Raw genomic sequence first — 27,801 nt, 5'->3', positions numbered from 1 at the left:
CTTATGCATTCTGCAAGCCAAGTCAACAAGCCTACATTGCAGTGTGGCTTTAATGCCCTAGAAGCATCTTGTAGGGCAGCAGTCATTGGATCTGTACTGAGAAGGCATGCTTGGCTTAAGGAGCAAACCTTGCCAGACTATGTCAAATCAAAATTCCTAGACCCTCCTTTGAATAAGGACAATCTGTTTGGCACCAGAGCAGAAGAAGTTCTTAAAAAGATGGAAGAAAAAGCTAAATCTATGCAGACAGTCAAAAATTTCTTGCAAGTACAGCCTCCTAGATTCAGTAGGCGTTCCAGCCACCTTAAGGCCATCTCAAACTAGACCCAGGGGAAACGGACCCCCCCCAGACTACAGTCTCATGGTACACAGAGATCTAAACAATGGAGTGCCTCCACTTCAAAAACAGGGAGTGCTAAGCCACCCCTTATGAGAAGAATTCCCAAATGACTTCTCAACTCCACTCCTCACCTCTGCCCAACTGCTTGTGCCCCTAGGAGGAAAACTTGCCCATCATGCAAAAAACTGGACTTCCATCACCAAAGACCAATGGGTCCTCAACATTATATCCCAGGAGTACAAATTTTACTTCCACTCACTGCCATCCCCAAAAGGGTTCCCAGACCTTCCTCCAAACCAGTAGACAGAGGCACAAAACCATGTTCAATCCCTGCTCTGTGTAAGGGCAATTCAGCCTGTTCCTGCAGAACAGATAGGTCAACAGTTCTATTCCAGACTTTTCCTGGTACCCAGAAAAGAGGACACTTGGCGCCCAATCCTAGATCTTTCCATCTTAAACACCTTCCTGGTGGTACCAAAATTCAAAATGCTCACCCTGCAGCAGCTTCTTCCTTTGCTGGCCAAAGATGCGTGGTTAGCTACCCTAGACTTAAAAGAAGCCTATCTGCACATCCCTATAAGGGACTCTTGCAGGAAATGTCTACACTTCAGGGCAGGATCTATGCATTATCAATTCTCTGCACTTCCCTTTGGCTTATCCACTGCTCCCAGAGTGTTCACAAAATGCCTGGCTCCAGCAATTGCCTACTGCAGACAGAGAAAAATTCAAATTTACCCGTATTTGGATGACTGCCTGATCCAGGCAGACAGTCAGGAAATGCTGTTGCAGCACCTGACATTTGTAAATAATCTTCTAACCTCCCTGGGGTACACCATCAATGAAAAGTAATCAAAACTGGTCCCCAGTCAAAAAATTGTATTCCTTGGAGCAAGCTTGGACACAGCATCCCAGATGGCATTCCTTACACCAGAAAAACAAGTCTGTCTGACAGACTACCTCACTCAAATGGCCATCAGAACCCAGCTATCTGCAAGGGAAATCCTGCAGGCCCTAGGGTTCATGACCTCATGCATCCCAATAATTCCATATGCCTGACTGCATATGAGGAAACTTCAGTGGTACTTAAGTCTTTAGTGCCAACATTCTCAGGACCTGGAAACAGTCATTCCTGTCATACCTTGTCTAAGGACAGAGTTTCTTTGGTGGGCAGCAGCATGCAACCACAACAAGGGACTACCCTTTACTCAACCCCACGCCGCCCAGACCCTAACCACAGATGCATCAGATTATGCCTGGGGGGCACATCTGGATGACAAGTGCATTCAGGGCCACTGGAGCCCAAGTCAAATTCATCTGCATATAAACCAAAAAGAAGGTGCTAGCTGTGCAGCACGCTAACAGCTTTCAGATCTTGACTCTCACCAGGACCCCTGCTAATAAAAACAGACAAAACCACAGTTATGTGGTACATCAACAAGCAGGGGGAGAACCCACTCACTCTGCAGGCTAGCCATGGCCCTGTGGAAACACGGCCTTGGACATGCTAGCCATCTGCAACTCAATTCCTGCCAGGCAAACAAAACACACTGGCAGACGACTTAAGCAGAAATCTCCTAGACCCACACGAGTGGCAACTAGAGCCCAGAACCTTCAGCCTTCTGATTCAGAAGTGGAGGACCCCAGAGTTGGATCTCTTTGCTTCCCCCAGCAATCACCAGCTCAGCAAATTCTGCACCAGGTCACCTCACAGCAGGGCCTGGAAAGTGGATGCTCTATCCTTCCAGTGAGTAAACCTCTCAATCTATGCATTTCCCCCTCTCCCCCTTCTCTCAAGAATATTCCTCAAGATAAGACAGGACAGACCAAGGATAATTTTGATTGCCCGGACTGGCCATGCCAGCACTTGTACCCACTCCTGTGCAGCCTGTCACTGGTGCCACCCTGGCACCTACCCCAGAGCCCCACCATGCTCACTCAGCAGGGAGGACAGATCTTGCATTCGCAACTGCAAACCCTAAATCTTGCAGCCTGGCTTATTCTTTAAATTCTTCCCCAGTGAACAGCCTAAGCAAGCAGGTACTGAATGTCATTTTGAAGCCGGAAGACCCAGTACAAGGAAATCCTATGCTGATAAGTGGAAAAGGTATTGCTCCTGGATTCAATCTAAAGGAGAGGACACAACTCTGCCCTCCCTGTCTCTAATCCTGGATTACTTAGCAGATCTACTCCATAGAGGCCTATTCTTTTCCTCCATTAAGATCAAACATAAGTGTACATATTGTAAATATCTTAATTGGACTATGTATCAAAGAAAGTATGCCTGCTCTCGAAAATAATTGTAAATTGTGACTTCTTTACTATGGTTGTATCTGTAACTAAACTATGTAATGCGGAGCTTTTCTCCCCGAGCCTCCCCTGAAACTGGGCTCCCTGAGCCCAGTGGGCCTCTCCAGTCATCAAACTGGAAATAAATAAATAAATAATCCATGCCTCTGCCATCATGGCTCATTACAACTCTGAGCCACCCCTATTCTCTCACCCTCTCATCATACAGTTCCTGAGAGGGGCAAACAACTTAAGGCCACCAAGGAGAGCACCCACCCCTGCTTGGGACCTTAACTTTGTACTGGAAAATCTCACACTGCCCCCTTTTACTGCCCCCTTTTGAGCCTGCAGCATCAGCCAACTGAAAATTCCTCTCTTGGAAAACAACATTGCTCCTGGCCATCACTTGAGCAAGAAAAGTGCCTGAGCTGCAAGCACTTATGGCCGTGGGACCCTTCATCATTTTTCATTCTGACAGGGTCTCCCTCAGGACTAATCCTTCCTTTATGCCCAAAGTGGTGTCCAGTGTGGCTCTCAACCAATCTCTCCATTCGCCAGCCTTCTTCCCTGATCCTCAAAATAAAGGGGAAAAGGATCCTGCACTCCTTGGATGTGCACAGACAGCTCAGATTCTACCTGGATAGGACTAAGCCTTTCAGGAAATCTGACCAGTTACTACAGTTTTGACCAGGGACAGAGGGCAAGGCCATTTCAAAACAGACAATTTCCAAATGGATAGCACACTGTATCCATTTCTGCTACAAACACCACGGGAAACCAACCCCTCAGGGGGTCAGAACACATTCCACTAGGGCAACTTCTACCTCTGCAGCATTCCTCGGGGGAGTCCCTACCAGGGACATTCTGGAGGCTGCTACCTGCAGTTCTGTACACACATTCACCAAGCATTACCACCTGCCTATATTTTCCAAATCCAGGGTGAGTTTTGCAACTGCAGTCCTGCAGGGCATACTAGCCAGCCCAGACACTTCTTGACTGCCCCCACCATTTCTGCAACTTTGGGAATCAACCCAAGTGTGATTACTGCAACAGTGAAACATGAAGAACATAGTACAGTTGTGTAGACTTACCGTAAATGTAGATGTTCGAGTGTATTCACTGTTGCAGTCCTGGTTTCCCTCCCTCCCTCCAGCCCCCTTCTCTCTCTCTTTCTCCTCTCTGTGTATAATACTCACCCCTTGCAGGGGTATTGGTATTTACTTTTTACTGGTGGAGATTTTTCCACCATACATTAGCTCTCTGTTGGGGGGACTCCTGACATTTGGGGCAAGGAAAACTTATGTAATGGCTGTGGCTGCCTGATTTTATACCCCTGATGACATGACGTCAGACCTGAAGCAACAGCAACTGACACAGAAATACTAGGTCTCTGGTATTCCGGCCGACTGAGGGCTACCTGCAGGCAGACTCCCCAAGTGTGATGACTGCAACAGTGAATACACTCGAACATCTACATTTATGGTAAGGGTACACAACTGTACTTTGTGTAGAATGCTTTTTAGAGCTGGATAGGCAGATGGATGCTTGATAATTTTATAGGTGGTAAGAAGTCGCGTATATGTTAGTTGATGTGGCAGTTCTAGCCAATGTAGGCTTTTCAGTGCTAAACAGTGTTAGGTTCTGAAAGAGGTATATGCTGCAAATTTAGCAACTTTGTTATAGCATTGTTCAAGTTTTAATTTTTGTGAAGCCTGGAGGTTAGTAAGGATGGGAATCACTATAAAGAAGAGTGTGGAGGAGGTAAGTAGTAGCAAATGTAGTTTTAGTTGTGTCAGTGAGAAATATTTTGGCTCTGTAAAGCATCCCTAGTTTTTGATGAGTTTTTCTTATGCAATGTTGTATGTGCAATTCGAATGTAAGATTATCATCCACTATCAACCCTGATAGTTTGCTGTAAGAAGTGACTTCAGTGGTTGTATTATCAAGACAGAGAACTAAATTTTTATTTTTTTAAGAGAGATTTGGAGAAAAAAGTAGAAGTTTGGTGTTTTTTGAGTTGAGCATGAGTTGTGAGTTAAGAACCCATGTTTCAGTGGCTGTTGCTTCCTGAGAAATTTCTTGGAGGTGTACCATGTTGTCAGATGTGCAAATGAGAGTGAAGTCATCTGCGCATTGTATTACGATGGCCTCTTGTGTGGAAGTATAGAGGGTGTTGGTGAAAATGTTAGATGGGACCAAGGATGGAGCCTTATGATACACCAGTGGTGGCTGGGTGGTAAGGAGAGAGCTAGGATTGCCATTTTACTGACACATATTGGACAGGTGACTTTTGAACCACAGAAGGGTGGGCTGAGAGGGACCTAGTGAGGACATTTGAAGTGGAATTTTGCTTTGACAAACTGTGTCAAAAGCTTTAGACAAGTCTAGAAATACTAAAAACCTCTGCCTGACTATACTCTGTTTCTGTCTGTCCCACGGGCATCCCTCAGTAGAGTGCACAACTGTAAGTACCATTTTTACTTATGATTGTACTTGCATATTGAATCAAAAAACCTGATGTAGAAAGGCACCATCTTTTGACTTAGCTTTTCTGCCTTTGCTTCATAGGAATCCCCAGTAGTGTACTCGCTTATACCGTATTCCATTCTTTTTTAATTAGTACTCTATTGAGTCATAATTTACAGCATGTACCTTTCTAAACCCCTGGCATAACTACAATATTTTCCTACTTCTCAGTGAAGTGCAGGTCCCCATTGGTGTATAAATAATAAAAACAAACAGAAAGGTAACATTCAAAGCAGAACAATAGGCTGCCCTATTTCTTTTAGTTGCTAACCTTCTCACTGATTGTTTTCTGTTTGGCGACTGCTGTTTGGCGACTGCTGCTCCTCCCAGAAGATTTAACCCACTACGTTCACCCTTTGGGCTCATTCCACTCGCCTACCCTACCCCTAACTGTAAGCACCATTTTTACTTTTGATTGTACTTACATATTGAATCAAAAAACCTGAAGTAGAAAGGCACCATCTTTTGACTTGGCTTTTCTGCCTTTGCTTCATAGGAGTCGCCAGTAGTGTACTCGCTTATGCCATATTCCATTTTTTTAATTGGTACTCTATTGAGTCATAATTTACTGCATGTCCCTTTCTAAAACCCCTGGCATAGCTACATTATTTTCCTACTTCTCAGGGAACAGCAGCTCCCCATTAGTGCATAAATAATAAAAACAAACAGAAAGGTAACATTCAAAGCAAAACAGTAGGCTGCCCTATTTATTTTACTTGCTGACCTTCTTACTGATTGTTTTCTGTTTGGCGACTGATGCTCCTCCCCGAAGATGTAACCCACTCCGTTCACCCTTCGGGGTCACTCCGCTCCCTTACCCTGCCCCCAAATCTCACCCACCCCCACTCCCTGTACTTTTATACATACCCAGACTTCTCCCCACCCAACACCACTCCAATCCCGATACACCTAAACCAAACCTCATCCACCTGTAGATCTACATCACCCCAAACATCCACCTCTCCTAGAATGCTCTACATAACATCTTTCCCTGTAACCCCATTTGCCCTCCTAATATATTTCTCTTCTCTTACCTATTTCACACTTTTTCTCAACCCTTGTCATAGCTGCCACACACACACCACTAGATCTTACCATCAACCTCACTTCCCATCCTACTCATCCATCTCACATGAACTCTTTACCTCTAACCCAATCTATTTTTTCAAACCAAAACTGCTCCCAACACAACCCCCCCCCTGTTACTCCCCTCTTAAATGTGGTACCAGAAAACCACTACTCTCATAGAACCCAAGCGACCCTTGCCCAACACACTGCCTCACTCTTCTACTCCAACACATCTCTTTCTCACTAGCTGGCGACATCCACCCCAACCCCGGACCCATCAATCGCACCAAACTGTCCACTCAACCCACAAACTCAAAGTCCATTTGACTTACAGCACTTAATGCACAAAGCCTAAAAAACAAAATCCCTAACCTCCATGCCTGGCTCTCCCATAACCACCCCGACATTATCGCCATTTCTGAAACCTGGCTGAAAACCTATATAAAAGATAATGAAATCCTACCACCAGATTTCCAAATCATTCACAATGACAGGGCCCACAAAAAAGGAGGTGGAGTAGCAATAATCTACCCCACCTCCATTACCATAATTCCCTACTCCAATAAAATACCATCCTTTGCCAATGCTGAAATTATAATAGGTTTACTAAAAATAATCCACAAGTCCATATGTATCGCTGCCCTCTATATTCACCCTGGTGATTATATCAAAACTCTTGAAAACATCCTGTCCTGGTTCTCCTCCAATATAAAAAATGAAACCTATATACTCAGTGATACCAACATCAACTGGAATAATATTAATTCTGAAGCCCTGTCCCACTCAATCAACCTGTACTTCTCCCATGTAATACAATCTCCATCCAGACCAAATAAAGATGATACCTCTGGTACCATCATTGACTGGATCCTAACAACGCACCCAAACCTTATCACCAAAGCTGGAACATTACCTGATCATCTCAGTGATCAACTACCTGCCTTTGCCGACTGTCTCCCATCTCCACTGCATAAACAACACCACTACATTCAAACCCGCAACCTCTTCTCTTTCAACCCTCTAACTTTCACCGAATGCTTAAAGCATACTGACTGGTAACCTATAAAAACCCTTCCTATAGATGATGCCATTTCCTACTTCAACCACTCATTCCTAACCCTTCGTAATCAGCAAGCTCCCCCTCGAACCAAAAGCATGAAAACCAATCCCTGCCCATGGTTATCAAAAGATACTAAACTAGCCTTGCACCAAAGGGACAAAAAATGGAAACAATATCAAAAACATGAAAACCCCAACACCCTCCTAGACTATAAGCAACTACGAAACTCCACAAAAAACTAATAATTAAAGACCGCAAAGCCCACTACTCCAAACTCCAGTCCTTGCACTCAGCAAATCCCAAAAAATTCTGGGACTCCATCTCATCCATGTTGTATCCTGGCAACAAAGAAAACCCCTGCCCAGACCCCAACCTCTCCAACCTTGAAACAGCCAGCCAGTTCAACTCATTCTTCATAGACTGCATAGCTAAACTATCAGCCTTCTTTCCACCCCCCTCCTGACCCAACCACCTTCCCAGTCATCAACCTTCCTTCACATCATTCTGCCTGAAGCCCATCCCTACAAGCACTGTAAAAAGGCTTCTTAAATTTAAACCCTGTTGCAATCCACCCGGCAACCTTCCACCCACCTTCCTCAATATGCAGACAGCATTGCCCATCCCATCTCTATTCTTATAAATAGATCCATACAAGAGTCATACATCCCTTCTATCTGGCGTCATGCTTACATCATCCCCCTCCACAAAGGTGGCAAAAATACTGATACCACCAACTTCAGGCCTATTGCCATCCTTTCTCCTCTTTCTAAAATACTAGAGAAAACAATACAAGCACAACTCATGGCACACCTAACACTAAACAATCTCCTCTCCCCTACCCAACACAGCTTCCGCCCTGGCCACAGCACCATGATTGCCCTTCTTTCCTTTCTTGAAACCATAAACCTTGAACACGACACAGGCAGGTTTGTATCCACACTATTCCTAGATCTGTCAAAGGCCTTTGACACCATCTCACACACCCTAATGTATCCCAACTCTCCTCCCTGCACCTCTCTCCCACCACCATCACCTGGTTTTCCAGCTACATGTCCAACCACCAACAAGGTGTCCAATGGAAAACTTCAACCTCCCCCTTCCTTCCCACACCCACAGGTGTCTCACAATGTTCTGTTCTTGGCCGTCTTCTCTTCAGTCTGTTCATTAACAACTTTCACCAATCCATCCCAGACTCCTCTATCATCCATATTGCAGAAGACTCAACAGTCATCTGCTCAGCCTTCTCCCCCTCCAAGCTCCTAGCAAAAACAGAAGCCTGGATGCAGTTTAACCATCTGGCACTAAATCGAAATAAAACCAAACTAATGTTTTTTCCCCTACCAAAAACTCCATTGATAAATCCACATTCACCATACAGAGCCAAAACAATACCCTCCTTGAAATCATTCCCAACACCAAGCTTCTTGGCATCATTACTGATGAAGAACTAAAATTTGACAACCACATCCGCTCAGCAGTCAAGAAAACCCACCAAAAGTTAGGTCTCCTCTACAGGCACAACAGCTTCCTAAGCCTCTCTACCCGTCAAACTCTTGCACCCACTTTCCTACTCCCCACCCTTATGTATGGTGTCCTGCTTTTCACCAATTTCCATCTTGGCCTCCGGTCCAAACTTGAATCCTGCTACCACAAGATCTCCAAATTTGCAACCAATTAATAAAACTCATCCCACCACTGCCACTCCCTCCTCACCCTCAACTGGCTTGAACTACCCAACTACCTCAGTTACTTACAACTCACCATTGCCCACAAGCTCATCTTTAAACCTGCCAACTGCCCAGCTCTTGGCACTTCCTTAAAACCTTATATTCCCAACCGCTCACTCAGATCCATAAACCAAAATCTCCTTCAGGTCCACAAATTTGAATGACCTCCTGGCCATCTACTGCTGTCCCACTCCTTAGCTAAACAGTGGAACTCTGTCCCCACACACCTACGCAGCCTACCTAACCATACAAATTTCAAATTTCAGCTACTCTCTCATCTTTTTTCCAAATGGGAATGCCCTTGCCACGCTCCAACTTAAACCCCCCCCCCCATTTCCACCTTGCACTGACTCATCCAGCTACCTCTACTATTACTTCATCCCACCCAAAACAACCCCTCCCCTACCAAAAACTAGTTTTTCTCTCTAATATCTATTGTACTATACTCTCCAATCTCAATTATACTATTACCCTCTCCATGCATAATATTTTCCTAACCTACTAATGGCTAGTAGCTATATATTTTGAAATGTTAAACCTACAATTGAGTTTATAACAAAAATATTCACTTTATGTAAATGTTGAAATTTCTGTATTGAATTATGTCTTTTCATTTTTGTAATATTGTGACAAGCCAATTGCAAATATTATAGAGCTTATCTGTTGTAAATATTTAATTAGCTGTATGAACTATGTCCTTTTGTAACGTGAAATGTAACTTGCAATTATTGTGGAGCTTTTCTCCCTGAGCCTCCACTGAAAACGGACTCTTCTTGGCCCAGTGAACTTCCCCGGTCATCAAACTTAAATAAAATAAATAAATAAGGAACAGACTAATTTGCCATTATCTCTAGCTTCATTGACAGTGTCTATATAGGTTAGAAGGGCAGTGCTAGTACTATGGGAAGGATGGCAGCCATGTTGTGTAGGGAATAAGAGTTCTTCCTGTAATTGTTTTTGAATACATTTTTCAAATATTTTGGCAAGGGGAGATAAGATTGCTATAGGTTTAAAGTTATTAAAGGACAACTACAGGACATTTTTAAAAAGCTATATTTTTTTATCTTTCCTTTAAGTTAGGCTCATTGCAAACCTGTATGTACCAGGTAGAAGTAGTCACTACTAATTTTATTCAGTTTGTAACCCTGATTGACCTCCTGGAGGGCAGATATCCTGATGAGAGTTTGTTGTCTTCTAAAGAAAAACCTTCCCCATGATATACTGTGAGTCCACTGTTTCTGAGAATATAGCGCCCATAGCTTAGCTGTCACATGAGAGTTCCATTCACTTAGAATGGAAGAACAGGGAACGGCAGCTAATTTTGACAGGCTAGAGTAAAAGTATTATTTACTGTCACACAGGGCCTTTTACAAATGTGTCTCCTGCTGATGTGTTGCACATTGTATGAAAAAAAGCTTCCAAAACTGCTAGCTCATTGCTGAGATAAAATACTTTTTTTAGACATTCAACTTTGGTCTGCTTCAGTTACTTCTGTAGTTACTCCTCCCATATTCCCACCCTCAGCTAGAAAGAGTTTCACATTTCCTGCCCTACTAGGTTCAGCTCATTTGAATGACAGTACACATCAAACAGAGTTGCTTGCAGTCAGCCAGGTGTACATCTGAAACTGTTCCCTCATCTCTCTCCTTATTGCTATCATCTGAATAGCACTTTCACAGCAAGTCATGGTACAAACATGCTTTTGGTGTCTAGGTATTCCTCTAAACATAGCCATAACATACACAGATAACAATTAATCTGGCCCATTGATAGATTTAGCTATGACTGCAAATTCATAATCTAATCATAATGAATATTCATATTTGCCTTACACATAATTGCAGTCCTCTGCTTTTTTTTCCATTAGGCATGCCACTGATGTCTCCTTCTATTTGTAGTTACTACTGCTTTTGTGTGCATATATTCTTTGCTGGTAAGATGGTTTTGAAGCAACTTAATATATTCTTTACTTCATGCTATGCGCTGCCTACGTTCACTGTTACAAATAGTGTGCTTATTGTTCTTCCTCACTCTTAAAATTGTTTTCTTTTGCAGGCTGCCACAACATGTGTTTCTGTTTGTCAGTATACAAAATGTAACACATTCCCCCAAGAAGCTAGATAAACCAGACTACCTCTGACAGTATGTTTTACACAAGTCAGTTTTTCTGTAATCATGGCTGTTGCAATTCAGTTATATGAATTTAGTTCTTACAGCAGGGATCAAGGATGAGAGGCCCCTTTTCCCAGGAACATCAACAAAGCAAATTAACTGACCACACTTTTTTAAGATTATACACAAACACCAACTCATATGTATCACAGGAATGGACTATGGCTTCAGAGAAATAAAAAGGTGCAAAGGGTAAACGTTGAGTTTTAAATAGCTGAGCTGAAACATCAAAGTTTTTATTTTATTTATTTATTTATTTTACATTTGTTTACCGGGATAGTCCAACTGGACATAGGTCCATTTACAGCGGAGGCCCGTGGAGAAATGCTCCACAATTAGATTAACATCAACATGGTAATACAAACAATAATATAACAGTGATAATTGAGGTAAGTACATACATAAAAAATCTCATACAGTCCAGTTGTTGTTGTGTCTTTCGGCTTTTCCCGGTTAGGGGTCGCCACAGCGGAACTCCAATCCGCTAATGATTGGCAGTAGATTTTTACGTGCCGAGTTGCCGGCCCTGACGCACAACCTTCAATGAAGGTACGCCCATTCACGCATGTCTCCACACAGAAGACGCTCTAGCTGAGAATCGAACAGGACAACGTCTTACTGTGAGGAGACAATGCTACCGCAGCACCACCACCGCAGTACAACTAAACAATAAACAATACATCAGCAGTAAGTGAGTAAATTTACAAAGATAGAGAGTCTTATAAGTCAAGCTTTAACATTGGATTAGTGAGACAGGATAAAACAATAAAAAATCATATGATTAGACATGACATATTATACAATTTCAAGTTGACAGTAAGATACCTAACTGTAGCATATATACAGTAGGTAGCAGGAGCGAAGGTTTAAAGTGTGCTGAGATTGTGAGATTCATGTGATGCGTGGACATAGCCATGTATTCATAAGATGTGATTTGAGAGTATTTTTGAAATGTGTGTTATTGGGGGCAGAGGTCAGAGAAGTGGGTAGATTATTCCAGGATCTAGCTATGGCATAAGAAAAAAGAGCTTTCCCTGAGTTGTTGTTAGCTTTAGAGATGCAGAGGAGGAATTTCTCACTAGATCGGAGAGGACGATTAGTTCTGTATGGAGAAAGTAACTGGCTTAGTGCTGGGTTTTTTTTTCGGAATGTCTAACCATATTAAAGGCAATGACTAGCTGGTGGTAATTGAGTAGCTGGGAAAGTTCAAACCCTCGTAGTTCCCTTAGAGATTGACAGTGATGGGTTCTGAAGGTGGAGTTGTAAGTTCTTGCAAGCCAGCAAATGTACGAACAGCCCATGGCAACAACAATGCATAAAGATAAAGACAGAGACATTCTCTCAAGTTAGAATCCAGAGCAATTATGTAGATAACACACCTTTTCAGCTATCTTAGCATCTACAACTACATGAAGCCTGATGAATAACTAAGTCTGGATTTCAGTACAGGAAGGGGAAAGCTGAACTAACTATCATGCTGAGGAGATGAATTTATTATGCAGACATCACACCTCAGTGAATAACTCTGCAACAGAAGATGAAGAAGGTGTGATGCATATACATGGGAACCCTAAGTCACAGACAGTGGCTTAGCATATTCACAGGAATCTTAACAATAACATCAGATTGAGGTATGAGCAGAGTCATTTTGGAAACCGTTTTTTAAACCAAAGAAAAAATGCACGTCAATAATTACCTAGTTCTTGTGTCACCAAACAGTTACATTTAAGCATAGACAGGTCACCAGAAAGTAGCTAAAATCAAATGGACAGCCATATTTGTGCAATTACTATTCCACTATACCGTCTGGCTTTACATTACCAGTTTCCTTACAGGTGTAGCAGACTGTTTATGAAAATCACATAAAAGAAAGGCAAGTCACCAAATGGATGACAGGCATTATGGCTCACACTGACTATTGTTCGGACCACAGTGTGGCAGCTTTACACAACTATGAAATATACTAAAGAGCAGTCATCAGAACTCCCCTTCTCTCTGCATCAGACCACATAACAGTATCACTGTGGCTTCCAGGTACAGTTTATAGCACAATGTCAAATGTCAGATATCCACACTTTGTGAGAAATTCTTCGTACAGACAATGAAAACATAGACATACACGTGTTATCCGGAACGTTAGAAGAAGTGAAGCCACTGTTCTGTACTCTGGCATACTGACCGCTTGTAATGCATAACTAAAAACGTATGAAGCACCACTGGAAGCCCCTTTTTCTACAGTACCACTGTAGGTCCATGAATTCATGTGTAACAACCTTGCATCAGTGTCTCTAATCACTAGTGACAACTGGGCAAGAACAGTTAGGGAGAAATTGTGTGACCCTTGGTCATGTGTATAGTTCTCACTGCACATTTCCTATGCATTATACCTTCAGTATATATTTTCAAGAAATTTCTTCCATTAATGATATCACCATGCTTAACTCGACACTATAAAACTCCACTGCCAATCATGAGCGGACAGATGATCCACTGTGGCAACCCCTAACCGGGAAAAGCTGAAAGAAGAAGAATGATATCACCATGCTTCCTTTGTATTTTGTTGGAAACAAAGATAGGTGTTAAATTTTAAATAGTAATTTTACTACTTACTCCTGTTAATTTTCATCTACTACCAAAAACAGAGATTATGGTAAGGTTTGAATGCACTCCATAAAGCGTGTATGTGCCCCCTATTGGCTCTGTGCATGCCATAAAACTCAGCAGCCTTACGTCAATAAGCTAATGGCCAGCCGGTCTGTAGTTACCCTTTCTGGGTTATCTTTGGCAGCTGTGTTGAGCAACAGCTGGATGCATAACCAATGAACCTGCAAAACATGACCTGTGAATTGCTACTCAGTGAAGGTTCACTGACTGGACGCAGTTTGGAAGCGGATGACATGATGCTAAGGAGGAAGATGGACCATCCACTGTTTCCAGGAGACAACATGGAAGGGCAGAGCAGCCAAGGCACTTGGCTTGGGATCCACAATCTACTACTGTGGAGGAGGACAGGCTAGAAATGCTCTGTGAATTATGGTGAGAGAAAGGCTTCCGAAGGCAGTGAGGGATATTGTTTGAGTAAGTGACAGACTCGTGGCAGTCAGACTCCAGTTTAATGATAGTGCAGTATTCATAATCTCAGCCTATGCCCCACTGCTGGGTTGTGACAGTGAGGCAAAGAGTGCAATAAGACATCAGTTGCAGGACCTACTAGATAAACCAAGGCGTTATGAATCACTTTAGATGAATGCACTTTATGAATGCACATATCACGACAGACAGAACAAGAAATCAGGACTAGCTGGCTCCACATGGATGGGGCAATAGGAATAATGGAGAGGTCATTCTAGACTCCTGTCTGGCAAATGTTTGATAGTAGCCAATACATTCTTCAGTAAGAGAAACAGTCACAAGTTCATGCACACGAGTGGCCAATATCCAACTCCGGTACAGTTCCCTTAGTGAAGAAAGGGTACTGGGGTATTAACATAGACTGCAAAGTCTTCCTCAATGAAACAGTTGCCCCACAGCATAAACCACTGTTTGCCAGAATCATCAGCTGTGAGCAGTGGGCAAAGAAGGCTCTAAGGTCAACAGAGACCAGGGTGAAGACCAGGAAGTTGACTGGAGATCAAGTATGACAGCTTAGGTATTCATTCAGGCCTTCACCTCCCCAAGAAGAGGTGGAACTAGGTCTACTGGAAGAATGGCAGCACCTTAAAACAGCAAATGGGAGGACTACCGAACTGAGTTGTGGCCTGACAATGTATGTCCATAAGGTACATATGGAAAGCATGTGGTATAATGCAGCAGTCCAGCATCTCCATGAAAGAAAGTCCAGAAAAAAATGGAGATTGAAATGACCACCCAGGCTAGGAACTAATGGAGGTTGACTAACAAGGTAGGTAAGAAAGGAGTTGCATTAGCACAGAACAGGGCATTGGAGGCACTCTACCAGCTACTGCAAAAAGACTTTATAGGTGTTAATCCAAAAGTGTATTCAAAAGGTACCAAAAATCAACTAGTAAACACAAAAGGTACCCAGGTCCGGTGAAACAATAAAGCGACAGAAAGTAGTCTGATAAAATGCTTTAATCCAAAAGTAAATACTGTAATCACGAACAAATCAACAAAAAAACATTAACGCCTCCAGTGTTACATTTTCATTTGAAAAGACTTCATCAGATGTGGGCTTTAATAACAGCCAGGAACCCTGTCTTTCCTTATACGCTTTAAACAACTTTTAATTACACATACCATCTTGCTTCAGAGGTCTTTTCAGTAACAACCCAAACTAAACACATTCCAATCTGCATGTTTCTCCCATGTGCCTGTTCAGATGAAATCACCCTTCATTCATGGAATGTGTTTAATTTGGGTTGTTACTGAAAAGACCTCTGAAGCAAGATGGTGTCTGTAATTAAAGTTGTTTAAGGCATATAAGGAAAGACAGGGCTCCTGGCTGTTATTAAAGCCCACATCTGATGAAGTCTTTTTAAACGAAAACGTAATTTTGGAGGCGTTAATTTTTTTTGTTGATTTGTTCGTGATTACAGTACTTATTTTTGGATTAAAGCATTTTATCTGACAACTTTCTGTCACTTTATTGCTTCACCGGACCTGGGTACCTTTTGTGTTTACTAGACTTTATAGGTGTCACAAAGACACTACAACAAATTGCAAGGCCACTACATCCAGATAAAGAGGACTGACAGATGCACTTCATAAGGGATGCCGAAAACAACAGGCTTACCAGTCCGCAGGACATCAAAGGCTGATAGAGGGAGTACTTACAGCAGCTTAACAATCACATTAACTCCACAGATGCTGTACTGCCCCAGAAATAATACAAGACAAAAAAGGGTTACCACCCTGGAAGAAGTAAGACTTTCACTAATGAAAATCAAGTCAGGAAAAGCAGCAGGCTCAGTAAAGGTCACACTGGATATGATACAGATGCTGACTGAGATAAGGGAGAATTGTCTCCTGAAGCTACTTGCTAGCAACGTGGAGAGAAAGGCGTACCCCAGGTGACTGTAGAATAACCATACTTGTGCTAGTTCACAAGAAAAACACAGGACAACCACAACTGTGATCCATACAGAGGCATCACACTCCTGTCACATTACATGAAATTTATGAAGAGGGTGATACATAAATGGATATGCTGGGTAGTACAATGTAATGAGGGAGATGGGCAGTTTGTATTCAGATCAGGATGCAGCACAACTGGACCCCATGCTTGCAGTGAGATAGTTGATAAGAAAAAGAGTCCAAATTCTCATTCCTATGCTTTGGGAATGCAGATGACAAGATCACAAGAAAGCTGCCTTAGGCAGAGTTGTGGTGGTTCAAAGTCCCAGAATTGTTAGAATTAGTGCAGCCTAAGTAGAAGGACCCAATGATTCAAGTACAAACAGTGTGCCGTCTCACATTTGGGGAAATCGATGCACTGATAATTGGATCTGCTTTTCTAATTCAGAATAACTTATAGAACATCTCAAACTGTCAGTCACTACTACCAATTAGTAATTTTTCCAGTGGGAAAGACACCACAATGCCCTTTCTGGAGAATGAGGTGATGCAGATGGAAGTGTTGCAGTTCCCTGGTTACAAACCATATTACCCACAAGTTATCTTGCTCAGGTTTTTGTAATTTTCCATATCTGTAGGTTTGCGATGACTGGCATCTATTTCAGGGCAAACCGTTGATGTTCTCTAGCAGGCCGCAATGATGACGCATCAGTTAGTTAAAAAAATAAATAAAAATAGCATTTCTTATTGAGTTTGAGCAAACATAATTTGGACTGGCAAACTGCAGTTACCTCTCACTTGAGGAGTTTGTCATGACAGTTTTTCTCTTGCATACCATGGCAACACCAGATGTTGAATGACAACTAACATTTTTATTTGGTGAGCCTTTAGATGGAGAGCAATATTGGGCATAGGTAGAGTAAGAGTGAAACATTTGTCGCATTGCTGAGATGTGCAATACTCCCCATTTAGTAATTCTTACTACATAAAAGTATAAAAGTAATGTTTTTTTTTTTTTTACTGATCACTCCTGTCTTCCAGAAGTCAACGACCAATGAGTCTAACCGAAGTAAGTTGCACTTAAAAAGGGTGTGTGTGTGTGTGTGTGTGTGTGTGTGTGTGTGTGTGTGTGTGTGTGTGTGTGTGTGTGTGTGTGTGTATTAATACACAACTGCCTATGATGTATTACTTCTGTTGCTTGATAAGAACTTTTTTTTCTTAACCAGTACTTGCTAATAATTAAAGCGTATGCAGTTGTTGACTTTTCACTCATCAGTGTATCATCGTGTGGCTGTATTTATACGAATGATAAAAAGAAAAAGAAAAATCTATTAAAAAACTGTTCTAATCCTCAATGAGTATTCTTTTTTGCTTTTGCATTGCTATTGAAATCTGTTTCATGACTTGAATCTCTCTCAGACAAACTGTACAAAATTATTCTAGAACTGCATATAGATGCCTTCTCTGATAGTCTGACACTGATTATTACTTGAACAGTAACATTTCACTGATACTGTATTACATAGTGCATATTCAGTTTTTGGAGCTTTCCCCTTGAGTCACATCTGTACATGGGCTGTTCAATTAGGCCACACAAATACATATATATTTAAAGAGATACCTATGCACATACCTGCATATGTATATGTATGTATGCATGTATGTATGTGTGTGTGTGTGTATATATATATATATATATATATATATATATATATATATATATATATATATATAGGTACACTTTTAAATTTCAAACTACTGAAATGCCGAATTTCAGTATTTCGAAATTGAAATCTCGAATGCTGACAAACCCAAACTGTTACAATCGCAAACGTTAAGACACCGTATGTAAGTACTGCCAGTCTAAATCTACATTGTGTGCATGTGTACTTAAGGTAACAGTGTATCAGACAAGCTGTACAGCCTGAAGCCCATGTACAGAGGGTGCTGGGGTAAAATAAATCATCAGAAACAAGGCAAGGCAGTTAGGCACATATCACAGAGGCAGTCTATAGGTAATACAATAGTTTGTGTGCACAGATGGACTCTTGCTTGGGCCAGACACAAACATATGTTACGGGGACCCAGCCCCTTTGCAAGGCTTATCCCACTTGTGAGAGTAGTAATGATATTAGACAGCATGCTGTCAAGACATGTATTTGTAAGTGTGTCATGTACGGACGGTAGGAATGGAATGTAGGAGTGTTTATATCAGAATCCCAAAACCATAATATAAGTGGCTCCTGTCACTTTAACACGCTGTACGTTGTACCGACACTGTCGTGGCGTCCAACTGCTCAACCTTTCCAGGGAATGTAGGCGCGATTTACAAAACTGTACAATCCCAGAAAGGGAAGAAGGTACTGATAATAGATGCTCCATCAAGCACCAAATTACCACGGAAACAAGTCAAAGGTGCAGGAAAAAAACAGTAACCAAACAAAGGACGATGAATCAGGAACCAAATTTGAAGTTTGAACCAGGATTTTATTGAGTCGAAGCACTTGAATCACATAAAAAACATAGCACTAAACATAAAACTCCACCACACATTAATGCTTTTCAAAAACACTGCGTTTTCGTCTCAAACAGCTGGACTTCATCAGATGAATCTGTTACATCAAATTATTCCCCTTTTATATATATCTCTCAGTGAATTAATTAATCAATTTATACATTTACATTATACGTTGAAAATATGGAGTATGACAGTAGAATGTATAAAATTTTGTGGGATGATAACAAATATCAACCTGTGTCAAAAAATGAGATAAACATAGCATACAATAAAATAGATATTAATTTAAATGAGATGGTACTTGAAGGGTTAATAGACCTTGAAACCTTTAATTTTTTGAGAGTAGAAAACCCTAAGGTCCCCTCGATATTTGGCATTCCTAAAATACATAAGAATGAAATGGATCCCCCTTTAAGACCAATAGTCTCTGCCAACGGTTCTAAAACCCATTCCTTGGCCAAATTTGTGGATACCAAGACCAAAAAGTTGTGGGTAGAACGTGAACAAATATTGAAAGATTCTTGGGACCTGCTTAAAGTTATTTCAGATATAAAAGACATTGATGATTTAATTTTTGTCACCATAGATGTTATAGATCTGTTCCCATCCATCCTGCATGGAGAAGGTACAGAAATGTTTGAGGAAATAATATTTGAGGACAAAAATATGTCTAATAATGACAAAATAGTGAGTGTTTGGCTGATGGAAATGGTGTTGCATAATAACTTTTTGTTCTTTAATGGTGAATTTTTTAAACAGATTCAGGGAGTAGCTATGGGGGCAGCATGTGCCCCCACATATGCTAACCTGGTACTAGCTAAATGGGAGGAAAAATATGTTTTACAAAGTGAATTCAGGTCCTCCTGGGCGATTTATCGTAGGTTTCTGGATGACATTGTACTATTTTGGACCGGAGGGGAAGAAAAGTTAAATGCCTTTTTGTCATACCTCAACAACACCTCCAATTTTTTGAAATTCACCCACAAGGTATCTACTAATGCTGTACAATATTTAGATATTGAAATTTATAAGAAGGATAGTCATTTAGAAATTAGAGTGTATAGAAAATCCACTTATTGTAATTCTTTTTTTTACATTTTGACAGTGCCCACCCTATACATGTTAAAAAGAATATTATTAAAGGTCAGTTTGTGAGAGGATGCAGAATGACCAGTAGTGATCAAGACTTTGCTATTGAATGTGAGTTGTTAGAGAACATGTTCAAAGAAAGGGGATACCCTGATAGTTTCATTAAGGAAACCAGAGAAGAGGTGATAAAAGCCAGAGGAACTAAATTTCTTCCTATAGTTATAGGTAAAGAAAAAGAGAAAGAAGTATTTCCCAGTATGAAAAACACTAAAAAACAGGAAAATTTTCATCTAGTTCTTACATTGGAATTCAACACCATTAACAGCAAAATAAGAAGTATTTTTAATAAAGAATGGGATAGATTTATGGATTTAATGGATATAGATTTTGGTAACAATGGCCCAGTGAAGATTGTATACAAAAATTCATTAAGTATAAGAAATTTACTTGAAAGAAAAAAATCTTTAAATCCACAGGATAGAAGGAGGAAGGGCACTTATAAATGTGGAAGATGTGCCCAATGCACCTATGTATCCAATAGTAATGTTATAAATATTAGCAGTAGAAGTAAAACCATTGTTAACGACAGGCATTTTTACAATTGTGAGTCCTCAGGTTTAGTTTATTTGGCCGTTTGCACAAAATGCCAGTCTTTCTACGTAGGGAAAACCGAAAGGAAACTAAAAAGGAGAATTTATGAGCACCTTAATGATATTAAGAACTGTAAAGAAACTAATGCTTTGTATAAGCATAGTAAGGAATGCACACAAACTAGTTTTAGTTTCTCCGTATTAGAACATACAGAAAAAGACATACGGGGTGGACCCTGGGAAGAAATGCTAGAGTATAGAGAATTGTGGTGGCAAATGACTCTTGAAGCTTATAATCCACCAGGGTTAAATGAATACACCAGCATTATACCCATTTTGAAGTTAAGGGCAGCTAAATTGTAATAATGGTAACATCAGTCTATTTTGATATAAGTAATTTATTAAATGATTTTTTATGAATATTTTTAAACAGTCATATTTAGGCTTTTTTAAATAACAATATTTAGAACATGTTCTTAAACTTGGTTAAAAGTTTATGTAGTTGATGTTTAAGTTAGGAGGTATATGGTAGTAATTAGGTTATGGTATTTTTCAAAAAAGCCATTTTATTTTACTTTCAGAATGTGAGATTTTTTATCCTTGGAATGTTTTTTATTTAGTTGCAATAAAATGAAATGGCCACTAGATGGCAGTATAGGACAAGTGATATAGTTGTTAAATAATACAATCTTTTCTGATACTTACTAACTTTTTAAATATTCATATATACATACATAATTTTGAGATGTAATCAGATTACATACAGTTTTAAACAACTTTTTTATTTTATTGCTTCATGTATTTTAACAAATTGAGAAATAGGTGATTGATTTATGCATATATGAAATTAAATTGGAATACATCTTTTTAAAAGTTTTTTTTTTTTTTTAAATGTATAAATTGATTAATTAATTCATTGAGATGTTTATAAAAGGGGAATAATTTGATGTAACAGATTCATCTGATGAAGTCCAGCTGTTTGATGAAAACGCAGTGTTTTTGAAAAGTGTTAATGTGTGGTGGAGTTTTATGTTTGGTGCTACGTTTTTTATGTGATTCGAGTGCTTCGACTCAATAAAATCCTGGTTCAAACTTCAAATTTGGTTCCTGATTCATCGTCCTTGGTTTGGTTACTGATAATAGATGGGTACATGTACCATATCGAGAAGAAAGACATGGACAGGACATATTGGTGCTGCAAATGGAAAGGTGCCATGAAATGTAAAGGCAGAGTAATTGCGTACTCCGTACCTGATGGTGAACAACTTTTGAAGTCTGTGACACACATACACACAGGAGACCCCACGGAGGTAGAGGTACAGTATGTGTGCTGAATTGAAACATAGAACGCTTGTGTCTCTTGATGCACCGTGTTTATGCATTGGCTTCTACTTCATTAGATGTTGTGCCCCATCTACCAAATAGGAGAGCATTATTGCAGTAAGTGGGGAAGGTAAGACGGAAGACAAAGAGATGAACTGGTGATTGACATACAAACACGTAATATACAGGAGTATGCCCTTAAAACAGGGACATTTGTTGAGAAACGTTGCATGGATACTAGTGATGAGAATACAGTCATAGTGTTCAGTACTGTAAACAACTTGTATGATCTCAGCAGTGCCACAATCTGGTTGATGGACGGCACCTTTTTCTATAAAGGTGTGATATGCAGACAGTTGTATAGCATTCACGGGCTGTTACATTGTGGTGGGTATAGTAAGTCTGTGCCTTTGTTATATTGCTTAATGAGTAAAATGTCACTGAGAGCATGCAGTGCAATGTGGGAAGCTGTCTTTGAATTATTGGACAAACAAGGGTTTGAGTTGCATCTCCGGTTTGTATTGTGCAACTTTGAGATTACCGCAATTAAAAGTATTGGCATCAATTTTAATGATGTGAGATCTAAAGGCTGACCATTTAATTTCGGTCGGAACGTGTGGCGAAAGGTGCAACAGCTGGGATTAGCACACTTGTACAATTCCAACTTACAGTTTCAGTTGTCGGTAAAGTCTCTTAATAGCTCTGGCATGTTTACCAGAGGACGAAGTGTTATAAGCACATACCCAGTTAAAGCGCACATTTCCATTGGAAGGGTAGGAACTTGTCAGATACTTTGGGGACTGGTATGTGCTTGGGAGGAAGAGGCATTTTAGAACTAGGTCTGCCTGTATTGCATGGTTTCCTCCTCTGTTCTCTATCAGTTTCTGGAATGTGTGCAAACTAAATACGTTATGTCTACCATGGACACAAAACTCTGAGACCTGGCATTGCAGGCTAAATTGTTTGTTGGGGGCCAAGGCAATTGATTTGGGTGTTTTGATGCACACTTTGGCGAGAGAGCAGGATAGGGTGGATGAATTAAGAAGCAGCCTAACCAGTGGCAGTCCGCCCACTCCGAAGAGATGCAGACTATTGCTACATCACCGCCAGTTTGAAACCATTCTAGCTAACCAGACGTCTTATAGTACTGTGGAGTTTTTAACTGCAATAGCACATCTATTGCAACTATAACATGCAGCTTAACTGTCTAGTCATGCTGTTTGTTTGGTGAGTATACCGCACTTGTGTGTTTTGAGGTGTTCTGCAAAGGTGGAGGGTAGAAAACTAAAAATATGGACACCAGACTATTATTTTCGATATTTTGAACATTCAGCATATTGCTGTTTGCGATTGTATCAGTTCGGGTTTGTCAGCATTCGTGTTTTCAATTTAGAAATACTGAAATTCGGCATTTCAGTATTTCGAAATTTGAAAGTGAACCCATATATACATATATATATATATATATATATATATATATATATATATATATGTACATATGCATACACATATATATATATATATATATAGAGAGAGAGAGAGAGAGAGAGACCTACACAGGCCATCAACAGAGAAATTGGGATGAATTGCTGACGGAAGATGGCATTATGTTCAAAGGTCCTAAAATTGTTGTACCTGCTTCCTTACAGCAAGAATATATTCAGATTTTGCATCGTGGTCACACAGGTTTTATTATCCGCTAACAGAAGGGCAAGAGAATTAGTATTTTGGCCTTCATTATCAAAAGACATTGATGGAGTTCTTTCTCCTTGTTCAGTATGTAATAGTACCAGAGCACATTTGCAAAGAGAACTGCTTTGGCTAAATCCAATAATTGAAATACCTTGATCTACAGTAGCCACTGATATCTTTGAGTGGAACAATCAACACTACTTGCTTTTGGGAGACTCATTAAGACTGGTTTGAGACTGATCTGCTACCAAATTTAATCTCAACAGCTGTTTAACACTAAGTTGAAATGTCATTTCTCAGTTTATGGTAGTCCACACAACCTTTATTCTGACAATGGTACTCAATTTACTAGCCAGCTGTTTCAGAAATTTGCAAGAAAGTGGGACTTTGTACGTGTCACTAGTAGTCCCAACTATCCTCAATCTAATAGTCTAGCTGAACAAGCAGTGCAGAGTGCAAAGCAATTACTTGAAAAGTCAAAATGAGATAATACTGTGATGCCCGTGCCCTGGCCCAGCAATCAAGGAGCCTCAATCCTCACCACTAACTCCAGAGAGGGCGTCTCATATATGAGGAAAGGATAACAAATACACACAGTAAAGTGCATTTTCCCTTAAGAGCACATAGAGATCACAGTTAGTCTGGGGCTGGTCGCACCCTTGCTCCCCAGGTCCCGAATAAGACTCCCCACTGGCACAGCTATAGAGTACAGATCTCAGCCTAGCTGGGAAAGCTAAAATCTCCAGCACCCTCTCTGTCCAACCAGTGCTTCATGTCCCTGCCCAAGTAGCTGACGCACACACTTTGAGAGAAGAGTTTACACAACCACACAGAGACTTCTGGGGAAGGCTGGCACAGGTTCTCCAGCTGTGCCCCTTTTACCCAGACTATATGGTAGTACCCTGCCACCACCCAGATAATAATTATCAGCTACTCAAGGGCCTTTAAAAGGGTGTCCAATTATTACTGTGCAGTATTACCCAATTGGTAGTATGACTAAATAGTCTCAAGGCTTATTGGAGTGACCTGGTACAGGATCCTTATATACATGCAGTGTACTCTAGAGCTTAACTTGTCTCTACACAAAACCAGCCACAGTTAAAATGTTTTAAAATATTTAATAATAATTAATTAAAACCACAAGAAAATACTTTCTACTACACAGCCAGTGCTAATCAAAAGTTCAGAGATCACACAGAAATACTTAAAATAAATCAGTAGTACAGTTCTGACATCACAGTAAAACACTTGTCTAATATTTCTAGCTTCTAGCTATCTGCAAGAAAACACATTTCTAAAATAACTTACTTACACAGAGCTACAGGCAATGCTGTAAGTTGGATAGTCAGACAAAAAAATCCTTAATAATCTCTGGTTCTCACTGTTTAAATTGAAACTGTAGTTCTGCTAAAACATTACATCATGTCACACTTTCCTGGTGTTCCCAGGCTGACAGAAACTGAGTTTACATTATTTTACACTTAGAGCAATAAAGGACATTCCACATGTAAATTTTGGTCATTAACTTTAGCCTTAAAACAATAGGCAGGAAGCCTTCATCTAGCTGGACTGGAGCCCGACTTATAAACATCAAAGGCACTCATGAAATAATTTTAATTTCATGAAATAATTTTAATTTCAAGGGACCAACAAGAAGTGCTTGACTTAGCTTTCTTTACAGCAGAGGGCAATGTTACCACATTGTTTTAAGTTCAACATTTCACAGTACTTACAAATGATAGAATTATGTACCGAATTCTCTTTGACTATGCTGGCAGCCTTCACCCATCTCTACCAGTCTTCACCCCCCCCCCCCCCCCGGAGAACTCAAGCTAGTTTTTCAAGTGACCCTTGAGAAACGCCGCTTGAGAGAGTTAGCTCTATCTGAGTATACCTACCCCATTCCCTGTTTTGAGAGCCCATCTGCATTGGCATTGCTACTCCCACTGCGGCGGTGCACTGACATGACATATATGCTTGCAACCCCAGGCTCCATCTTAGCAACTTGGCATTTTGCTGACTGGCTCTGTTTAACCATATTAAGGGGTTGTGATCTGTCATAACAGTGAATTTCCTTCCATAAAGGTAAGGCTGGAGTTTCTGCAGTGCCTACACTATGGCTAGACATTCCTTTTCTACAGCTGCATAGCATTCCTCTCTTGGTTGGAGCCTACAACTGAGATAAACCTCTGGGTACTCTTCCTCCTCTGAAGAAATCTAGCTAAGTACAGCCCCCACCCCATGATTTGAAGCATATACCTGCACAACAAATTATTTGCTGTAATCTGGACTGGCTAACAAACAGGGTCCTCCCAAAGCTTCTTTAAGCCTCTGGAATGCCTGCTCACATGCTGGGGTCCACACTACCTTATCTGGCCTGTTCTTCCTTGTCAGGTCTGTGAGGGGAGCAGCTATGGTACTATAACTGGGGATGAATTTTCTGTAGTACCCTGCTGTCCCTAAAAATGCCCTCACCTGCTTTTTGGTAACAGGTACAGGCCATGCCTGAATGGCTTCCACTTTGGCAGATTCTGGACTTATCTTACCACTCTCCACTCTATTTCCTAGGTAGGAGACCTCTGCCATACCCACCTGACATTTACTCATCTTAATGGTCAACCCTGCCCTTTGTAGTCTGCCCAGCACCTCCCTGACATGCTGAAGGTGCTTTGGCCAGGAATGGCTCTAGATGGCAATATCATCTAGGTAAGCAAGGGCAAACCCTCCTGCTCCTGCTATTATATTATCTACCAGCCTCTGGAAAGTCGCTGGGGCATTCTTCATCCCAAAGGGCATCTTTGTGAACTCATACAAGCCAAAAGAAGTCACAAAGGCTGACTTCTCTCTAGCACTGGGAGTCAAGGGTACCTGCCAGTAACCCTTGGTAAGATCAATGGTTGTAAGATACTTAGCCCACCCAGCTGCTCTAGGGCCTCATCTGTCCAAGGTGTGGGGTTAGCATCCGATTCTGTGTAACTGTTTAATTTCCTGTAGTCCACACAGAACCTGGTGCTGCCATCCTTCTTTGGCATCAGCACCACTGGGGAGGCCCAGGGACAGTTGGACTCTTGAATCACCCCTAGTTTCAACATCTCCTGTACCTCCTCCCTCAGAGTCTGTCTGACTCTCTTAGGCACCCTATAAGGGGCCTGCCTAATAGGCCTTTGGGGTCTTGTATCCACCTGGTGCTGCACCAGGTGGGTGCACCCTGGTTTCCCAGTGAACATGTCCCCAAATTCCTGCAGCACTGCTTGGATTTCTCAAACCTGGGTAGGAGATAACTGCTGGGACATTGCTACCCCTTCCACTGAGGTGTCAGCCCAAGCCTCATTGAGGAGATCAGTCCCCATATCTCCCTCAGACTCCTCCTGCAATCCACTGCAAATGCTCAGCACAAGGGCCTCCTTGTCATGGTAAGGTTTCGTTATGTTAACATGGTACAATTTGTGCACCTGCTGTCTGCCTAGCAGTTCCACCATGTAGTTAACATCACTTACCTTTACCACCTTGTAGGGTCCCTCCCAAACTGGTTGCAGCTTGTTCTGTCTGACAGGAATGAGAACCATTACCTGCTGCCCCACAGCATACTCTCTAGCTCGAGCATTCCTGTCGTACCACACCTTTTTCTGTTGTTGGGCTTCTGCCAGGTTCTCCTGGGCCAAGCCCATGAGTTCCCTGAGCCTTGTCATGAGATTTAGGACATATGCTACAACAGACTCCTTGTGAGATTTGCACTCAACTTCCCACTCATCTCGAATTAAATCTAGGGGTCCCTTCACCCTATGCCCATACAGCAACTCAAAGGGTGAAAAACCTGTGGATTCCTGGAGAACTTCTCTGTAAGCAAACAACAAATGGGGCAAATATTTGTGCCACTCCCTCTTAAACTGATCTGCAAATGCCTGTAGCATGGACTTGATTGTAGAGTTTAACCTCTCAACAAGACCATTAGTCTAGGGATGGTAGGGGGTGGTCTTCATGTGCTTCACCGCACAGGACATCCACAGACAAGCCAGCAGGTCTGACATGAAGCTGGCACCTCTGTCAGTCAGTATTTCTTTTGGGAAACCTACCCTGTTGAAAATCTCTAACAAAGCATTTGCCACTTTCTCTGCCTCAATGGATGACAAAGCACTGCCACAGGGTATCGTGTAGCATAATCTACTACCACTAGGATATACTTTTTTCCTGTGGAACATGAGGTACTCAGAAGACCCACAATATCCATAGCTACCCTCTGAAATGGCTCCTCAATCACAGGCAAAGGCATCAAAGGAGCTCTCACCTTGTCTCCTGCCTTGCCTACCTTTTGGCACTGCTCACAGGTCCTTCAGTACCCTGTTACATCTTTGGAAATTCCAGGCCAATAGGTTCAT

At 41.3% G+C, this 27,801-nt stretch overlaps 1 protein-coding gene across 1 annotated transcript in view; it reads left to right on the top strand.

Annotated features, from left to right (window-relative positions):
• The window catches only part of SLC7A6 (solute carrier family 7 member 6), an 855,166-nt gene that overhangs the window by 319,135 nt on the left and 508,230 nt on the right, over positions 1-27,801 (top strand). The window lies entirely within an intron of this gene.

This window comes from Protopterus annectens, chromosome 8.part0 (assembly GCF_019279795.1).
Source record: "Protopterus annectens isolate FY-2018-M chromosome 8.part0, PAN1.0, whole genome shotgun sequence".
In the NCBI taxonomy this organism is placed as follows: Eukaryota; Metazoa; Chordata; order Ceratodontiformes; family Protopteridae; genus Protopterus; species Protopterus annectens.
Note: the sequence above shows the minus strand (reverse complement) of the source record. Positions and strands in the feature narration are given on the sequence as shown.